This window comes from Delphinus delphis, chromosome 4, assembly GCF_949987515.2.
Source record: "Delphinus delphis chromosome 4, mDelDel1.2, whole genome shotgun sequence".
Lineage (NCBI taxonomy): Eukaryota > Metazoa > Chordata > Mammalia > Artiodactyla > Delphinidae > Delphinus > Delphinus delphis.
Window position 1 is genome coordinate 79,834,691 of NC_082686.1, and position 8,591 is coordinate 79,843,281.

The 8,591-nt window shown below is 41.5% G+C and overlaps 1 long non-coding RNA gene across 2 annotated transcripts in view; it reads right to left on the reverse strand.

Annotated features, from left to right (window-relative positions):
* Positions 1–2,762: 2,762 nt before the first annotated feature.
* The window catches only part of LOC132424834 (uncharacterized), a 6,487-nt gene continuing 658 nt past the window's right edge, over positions 2,763–8,591 (reverse strand). Inside the window, exons 2-4 of one of the 2 annotated variants that reach the window (XR_009519282.1) lie at positions 6,378–6,595; positions 5,426–5,604; positions 2,763–3,703 (exon numbers count right to left, since the gene is read on the reverse strand). This is a non-coding gene — a long non-coding RNA (uncharacterized lncRNA). The remainder of the gene's footprint in view (positions 3,704–5,425; positions 5,605–6,377; positions 6,596–8,591) is intronic. The other variant, XR_009519283.1, reaches the window with a different exon arrangement.

Sequence of the window (8,591 nt, forward strand, 5' to 3'; positions counted from 1 at the left end):
CCTCCTAGATCCTGACGTCTATCCCCATGCCCTTTTCTAAGAACCAGAGATTCAAAGAATGGTAACCACCTACTCCCAGTTCCTAACAAGCTTGTGATTCTCTAAAGGAAACAACATTGATAGGGCTTATTTTTAAATTGTTTTCCTCAGAATTCACTAGTCAAACATGTTATAAGAATGAAAACCGGGCTTCCCTGGTGGCGCAGTGGTTGAGAGTCCGCCTGCCGATGCAGGGGACACGGGTTCGTGCCCTGGTCCGGGAAGATCCCACATGCCGCAGAGCGGCTGGGTCCGTGAGCCATGGCCGCTGAGCCTGCGCGTGCGGAGACTGTGCTCCGCAACGGGAGAGGCCACAACAGTGAGAGGCCTGCGTACCGCAAAAACAAAAAAAAAAATAATGAAAACCAAATCTCCTGTAGCCCCAGAAGCATCTCAAAGAATGTCTTTTTACCAGGAGATCTCCTGGGTGGCCTCATGGAGACAGTAAAGTAACCAAGAAACCCTTTTTTTAAAAAAATTAATTTTAAAAATTTTTGGCTGTGTTGGGTCTTTGTTGCTGTGCGCGGGCTTTCTCTAGTTGCGGCGAGCGGGGGCTACTCTTCGTTGTGGTGCGCGGGCTTCTCATTGCGGTGGCTTCTCTTGCTGTGGAGCATGGGCTCTAGGCGCACGGCCTTCAGTAGTTGTGGCACATGGGCCTAGTTGCTCCGTGGCATGTGGGATTTTCCGGGACTAGGGCTCCAAACGGTGTCTCCTGCACTGACTGGCAGGAGGATTCTTAAACATTGTGCCACCAGGGAAGCCCCAGGAAACTCTTTAACATTTTCAAAAGCTGTGAAATAACCAACAAACAAGATAAGCACACTAAGACCCAGCAGGCAGAGACAGATCAAAGATTTACAGGATCTATTTAATCTCATTATGGTCGATGTGCTCAGAAAGGGTGAGGTTTTGTTGGTGTGGAGACAAGTGTCTCCCAGAGTGAAAGGTCTTCTCCAAGAATGAGTGGGCAGTTCTCACTTTTGCTCTAGGCCCTAAAGATGTGGGAGGCTTCAACTTTAGGTCAAACATTCAAAACTGTGAATTAGAGGACTAATTGCTTGCATTGAAAAGATTTCACTTAGGGCTTTTCAGTGTCTTGAGTGTGTGCTTGTGAGATAGATGGACATCAAACTAACATATAAACATTACACAGTTTGGAAGATAAAGAAAAGAATAAAAGGAGAAAAAAGCATCCATAATCCTACTACCCTAAGACAGCCCATGTAAATAGTTTTTTGTTAATTGTGTACTTTTGTTTATATCCAGTTTATTTTTTATGTATAGTTATAAATACACTACATACATATATATATACTGCTTTTCACTTTACCTGTTACCATAAGTGTTTTCCAACTCTAATTTTTAAAAATTAGTTGTATTATATTTAACCATTCTCCATCCAATACCCTTCCCTCCAACCCAGTCATGATGGAACATGTAGGTTGTTCAACTTTTTTGTTGCTAGCTATAATGCTTGAATGCATATATTCATTCAAAGATTTTCTTCCCCTATATGTTGAATTATGCCTTGAAGATAGATTCCTAGAAGTCGAATTACTGGGTCACAGGGCATGACTACATTTATGATTCTTGAGACATGTAACCAAACAGATTGCTGACAGTAATGATAACCAAATTGGACTATGATAGCATTCAGTCTTACCTCATTTCACCAAGAAGAATTTAGATGTCAGCCTCCATAGTGAATATCAGTGTTGGTTCAAAGATCTATAACCACTTGGCAGAGAGGCTGATGCAAGTGGGAAAAGGTGAAGGGAAAGAAGGAAGAGACACTTAAGCTCACATTGGAACTGGACACCACTGGTAACTGACAGGTGGTTAGAAATGAATGAGGCATTTCTGAAATAATGTATATCAATGCAATAGCAGTCCTTAGTTTACTAAAGGGAATACTACAGCAAAATAAATGATTCAGGGTGGACTGGTTGATGGGAAGCAACTCTACCACTAATTTGTGGGATGGTCTTGGCAAACCATTTCCCTCTCTGGATTTTTCTAGTTTAGGTAATGGGGTCATCTTCAGATAATGAAGACAAATTCATAGAGTTATAGGGTCCAGTTAGCGTTCTTCTCTAGACCCAGAGTTAAACTCTGATGAGATCCACAGTTCTTTTGGAGTTGTACAATGAGATACCAGACATTCTAGGAAGGTCTTGAGGCTCCCCCAACCTCAGTGATGAATCCCTAAGTATTATATGTCTATTATGGACTGATGGCTAGATCTTTCAGGGCCTTGTTTCCGTGGAGGATTTTCAGAAAGAAATGTGGAGCAAGCAGATTGATGAGGTGCCTTGAGTCATCCACCACCATGACAACACTTGGCCTTTGGTGCTTCCTAAGTGTTCTTCTCCTCACAGTTCTGTGTCCAGATGGTGACACAGAGAAATTAGCTAAATTGCTTTCAATTTAGTAAACTAAAAGAATAAACGCAGGTTCCCTCATTTTCCTGACTCTATCTGGGGGGCATGGTTGACTGGGAAGAAAATCTCTCAGATTTCAAGAGACCTAGCTCATTTTTGGAGGATTCTGGTATTGAAAAATAAATAAATAAATAAGGATATGCCCTCCCCAAATATTTTTTAAACAGCAAAATTGAGAAGATAGTGCAGAGAAAAACCCTATACCCAGTTTCCCATTATTATTAACATTTTATATTACTATGGTACATTTGTAACAACTAATGAAACAACACTGATACAATATTATTAACTAAAGCTCCTCATTTATTCAGATTTGTCTGGGTTTACCTTATCTTTTTCTGTTTCATGATCCCATCCAGGATACTACATTACATTAAGTTGTCATATCTTCTGAGGTTACTCTCAGCTGCTGCAATTTCTCAGACTTTCCTTGATAGCTCTGTGGAATACTGGTGACGTCTTTTGTAGGATGCCCTTCTGTTGAAACTTGTCTGAGACTTTTCTCATAAATAGACTGGGGTGTGGGAGGAAGACCACAGAGGTAAAAAGCCATTTTCATCTCCTCAGATCAAAGGTACATAACAATCAACATGGCTTATCATTGCTGATGTTCACCTTGGTGAATTGGCTGGTGTAGTGTTTGTCAGGTTTCTCCATGTAAAATGATTCCCTCCCTCCTTTCCTCCCTTCCCATACCGTACTCTTTGGAAGGAAGTCACTGTGCATAGCTCACACTTGAGGAGTGAGGAGTTACACACCACCCCCTGCCCCCATCCTTGCTGGCAGTGTATCTACATAAATGATTTGGAATTTTTCTTCAAGGGAGATTTGTCTCTTTTCTCTGATTAATTAATTTATTTAATAATTTATATCAGTGTGGATTCATGGATATTTCTTTTATACTTTGGATTGTAATCTAATATTACTTGATTTCTTTTTTTTTTACTCCAAATCTTCCAGCTTTGCCCATTGGGAGCTCTTCAAGTGGCTCCAGTGTCTCTTTGAAATATGCCCCATCGATGTAGTTTTTGTTTGTTTTTCAGCAATTCTTTATTTATGATGCTATAAGATGTTCCATTCTGATTTTGAATACTTCTTGCCCCAGTCCTAGATCTAGAACCAGACGTTTCTCCAAGGAGCCTTGTTTTCCATTACTGCACAGAAGTATCAGAAATCAAGATCTGGTACCAGGTGGGCTCTTTGCTAGTGTAGCATCGTTGTTTCTAGGCCAAAAACATATTAAATTTTACATTTTCAACACCAGCATACACACAATTACAATGCAATTGTACTATTCATAAGATAATTATAGGTTAATTAACAGTATTAAATCATAGTACCATAGGAGCCTGTGGTGGCTCTGACACTGGGTCCTACCCTGGGACACACACAGAGAACTTGTGGATGAGGGTCTGCTCCTTTCCATCCTGTCTGTGTACGGCTAAGACTGATGTAGAACCTCAGTGGAGATGATGTCAAAAGTCTAATGTGAGGCCTTCTCTGAACGTAAGGACACAGCAAATGGCTCTTTTGCAGGGCTGCCCACCCCACGTCCTCTTTTCATGGTAAACCATGGACAAACGTAGTGGATTTAGAACCAGGACATCAAAATTCTGGACCTGGCTCAGTCTGATCCAGTGTGTGTGGCAAATACATTCTGTGTGGGCCTCAATTTCCAATGATATAAATTCAGTCGTGTGGAATTGAACAGTTGCTAAGGACCTTCCCAGTGCTAGCATATTGTAACTCTCAATAGTATTTCATTGAGAGAATATAATTGGCTCCATCTCTCCTTGTACGTGGGCATCAATATTGCAGAAGGTCTAAGAGGAGGGACGGTGGTGGTGGGGAGGTCACTGTTAATAAACAGGAACTACACTTTAAATTATGTCCTGAAGATGCTGAGGTCCGTTAAAGGCTTTGCTAGGCAATCAGGCCTGAGAAACATTAGACCTTTCTTTTTAAAGAATGGAGATAAAAGCAGCATAGGAAATATTGGTGGAGAGTTACCTTCAAGTTTGTTCTGGTAGAGTAAGGCTTTTCTTTTTTTTGGTAAGGGCAAACTCCTCATCTGTTATTTCCTCTGACGTCAAATAATTACCTTTAATGCAGTGATGGTTGAACTACCTCTAAGTTTCTTACCAGGAATCTCTATCTAGTTTTTTCTTTTTTTTTCTCCTTCTTTTGTGTGTGTGTATGTATATGAATATTATGTCATATTTTTTTACATCCACATGGGGCCCAGCGGCTTAAGGTGTGCCCAGTTTACAAGTGTCATCTCCTTCCTATCACTGACTGGGACTGTTTCCAAAAACAGAAGAAGGAAAAAAAAAAAAGAACTCTAGTGCAGAAAAGACACTTGGGAACTGTCACATCCGATTATGAATGCAGGAGATCAAAGGTACAAGGTCTTAGAATCGGCCCCTTCCAACTCTTAACATTTAAAATCTTCATTTGGCTTTTGGACCTACTCAGCAGAATCCCAGACTTTGGTCTATAACTGGTTAAAAATTGATAGAGGTGAAGATTCTGGGACTGCCTTCTTTACTTAGAAGTTTACATTTTAACTTCTTTTCCCACCCCAGGGACACATTCACTCAGCTCCTTTCCATCCCCCCCTCCACCTTAAAGTTACATAAATATATATTTAGACACAAGGTATCGAATTTAGAACAGATAGACGTGCTGCAAACCATCTGGGTTATTCCTTCACACAGTTGAGGAAACTGAGTCCTGATAAGTGGTTTTGCTCCACGTCCCATAAGGAGTTCCAGGCAGAACGGTAATTAGAAACCAAGGTTTTCTGGCAACAAATCCATGTTTTTTCCCCCTACCTCACACTGTGCCCCCACGGAGTTACACGTTTGTGCGTGTGTCTCTGTATGTACATATGTTACATAGACACCGACATGTAGGAAACATGCACCAAGCATCTGTGGTCTGACCTCAGGGAACAGTTTAATGACTCGGATTTCAGGCAGCTGACAGGGTTCCGCTGGTGGAGGTTGAAATAAACAAGAAAAGCCACTGTGGAGATGTGAATGGAAAAGTACCGAGCACTCCCTTTCTCAGCACATTCTTCCGCTCTCCAGCTCTCCCTGCCGTCAAGCCGGCTTCAGATAGGCTTCAGCATGGTCAGGTGTACAGAGGGCGGTGTGGAGAAGGAAAAAAAAAAAAAATGCAGGCACAACACGCAAATCAAGTTTTTCCACTTCTAGCCTTAGGTAGTAAAGACAGCTAAGTACAGCAGCCCGGTGGGCCAGCCACCCTGAGTTTACAAACACTCAAGTGCTTTCCTCCCTGCATCCCCTTCCTGGTCCAGCTGCTGCTTTCCCTCATGCTAAGGTTTCATAGGAAGTGAAAACCCTGTTATTCAAAACAGTGATAGAGTGCTGTAGACAAATGATTACGCACCCCCCCATCACTTCTCTATTTTAAGCTCCCGAGATATTTATTTCCATTTTAAATAAGTGAGAAAAGTGTGGAAAAAATCCGTGTTTTGGGGGGAAACTCTGAGCTAGGCCAAAAAGGTTTCTAAACTAAAAAAAAAAAAAAAAAAAGGTCTCAGGATAATACAGGCCAAAAGCAGGCAGCATATGGACCAAAATTAAATGTTGACACTTGTTTTTCTGAAGGTAGTGGCTGGAAATCATCTTTTTTTTTTTTTTAATGTCTCAAAACTTTCTGCTCAATTTCTCTAAATCATACCAAGAAAACACCTTTCTTTCTCCAAGGATAATGTAAGGAGCTTGTTTATAATGGCTCTAAGTGAAGGATTTGAAATAAAACTAATGGGTAAATAAGATCTCCATACCCATCAAAAGTAGCTGTTGAGTACCATAGCACAGGTGACAAAGCATAGCCAAGCCCAGATGACAATCAAAACTCAATACTCACTGTGACCTGGAGTCTGTTCTGAGAACCAGTTTACAATTTACACACAGCCCAAAGCAGCCTTGCTTTCCTCAATTCTGCCAGAAAACAAGATGCCCATCTCCAAACCCAGGTAGTCAGATCACCCCGATTTTCTAACACAGGACCATCAAACCACGAAGACCCGTTTTCAGTTGTGTCCTGGGGTCCCACACGCCTCCAGTGATGGCTATCCTGTCCTCCTGAAAGAAAGAAGTCTTGAGTGATCATCTTCACGGTTCCTTCCAGTTCTAAAATCTGTAATTCTGCGATGTGATAGTTTAAAGATCTACCAAGGTGCCAGAAGTTCCTGACAGGTGAAACCAATTTCCGTTTGGAGTCCCCTTAGAAAGAGGACAGGACAGTGCTTATTCCAAGGATAGTTTCCTTTTCAGCTATGATTGAATGGTGGGGAAGATTCTCTGGGGGGAACTGGATGCAAAATCTGTTCCTTTCCTTAAATAGATGTAATATTAAGACCAAGCTATTTTATTTTGTAACAAAGCTTTTATTTACCCAGAACCTGTGATTAGTAACCTATTACTATGCCCAGAACACCAGGCAAAGGGGCTGGCCTGGTCCTCTACTCTGAGTATTAATAGCCAGAACCATTAACTCATAGGACTGGTTGATACACAGCCCCTCCAAGCCCACAGGAATCACACATAAGACCCCAGACATGGAATCTCTCTTTAGAGCTTCTTAAGGATGATTTAAAAGAATTTGAATATATTCAATTCAATCCTTTCTTTAATCCTAGCACTGCTGGAATGAGGGAGGTCCACAAAGTGACACCAACTGGTTACTACTGGGGAGAGATCAAGAATGAGAGAAGGCATTTTGGAAGAAATTCAACTGGTATAAAATCTGATAAAGTTACTTTCCTAGGAATTGAAAAGAGATTGAGAGGTGGGTACACGATTTTCCTCACCATTCATCCCGTAGAGAAAAGGGGACCTACCTAAAAGTAAATCTTCATCTTTAAAATAGCTTCAATAATTTTTTTTTTTTTCATTTAACCGTCTCCTGTTCTGGTTAATTTCTTTCGGTGTAAACACTTCAATTTGGCAAAAAAAAAAAAAAAAAAAAGTAGAAATGTGGGACCCTGGCACTGGGTCCCGGAAATAACGTCCTGAGAAGGTTTGCGGTCCCCTGGCGGTAGGATTAATTATCTACAAACCAGGCCTGGTGGGCTCTTCCTCCAAGGGCTCTCCGCAGAGAATTAAAGAAGGGTGAATTCATTCCCAGCCCCCGCTCTGGTTTGTTCTGCTGTCTGAGGGAGATTTCCCTTTGCTCTGCAGCGCCCCCATGGGGCTAAGATTGGCGTGGCAAAGAGAACGAGGGAGGGCAAGCTATGTATTTAAGGGGGAGGGGGGAGCCAATGAGGCAGGATGGCAACTTTGACAAGAAAAGTGACCCCAAATCACAAAAGTAATCTCACTGTAGGATCAGTAATAGGGCAGAGCCATACAATTCATATTCCAAACCACACAGACACCTGAGAAACCCTAAAGTTCTTATTACTCATAAAAGATAGAAAAATCATCACCCATACAAATACACAAAGACCATCACTTCAGCAAAATCGGGGTGTCATTTTGAATCCAGTGGGATTCCTTTAAAACGCTTTGAAAATGAGGGGGAAGGGGACAATCAGAAAAACAGATAGTCTCCCTTCTGGCCAAATGGATCTGCACTGGATGACATCATGTGTCTTTGGGGGTAAAATGTTCATTTTGACAACAGTGACAGCATTAGGCCTGTGTATATTTTTCAAAAATCCTTCACAAGACAGGCTTTTCTGCAGAGACTGCAGTAATTCATCTGTCAATAAGTATTAAAATATTCAGATTTCACAGGGACAGACACTTACGCATATTTCCTAAGCTCCAGCCCTTGTGAAAATAGCCGACCCCTTTGGATCTCTCCTGGTTTTAAAAAACCCCAACACAGCCTTTTCCAAAAGGGGGCTGCATTGACAACCACATTTTCAGCGATAGATCTGAACTTCTTATGGCATTCTGGAAAGAGACCCCAAATATCCCAGGCAACAGCCAGCAGTCTTTCATAGCTCTGCTCAGTTCTATAAACCCAAACTGGGGTTGGGAGAGGTAGATTATTTTGGGAGATATCTTTATTGGAAATTAACATGTGCAGAAATTTTGCGGAACCTTTAAGAACTCCTCTGTAATTTAATGA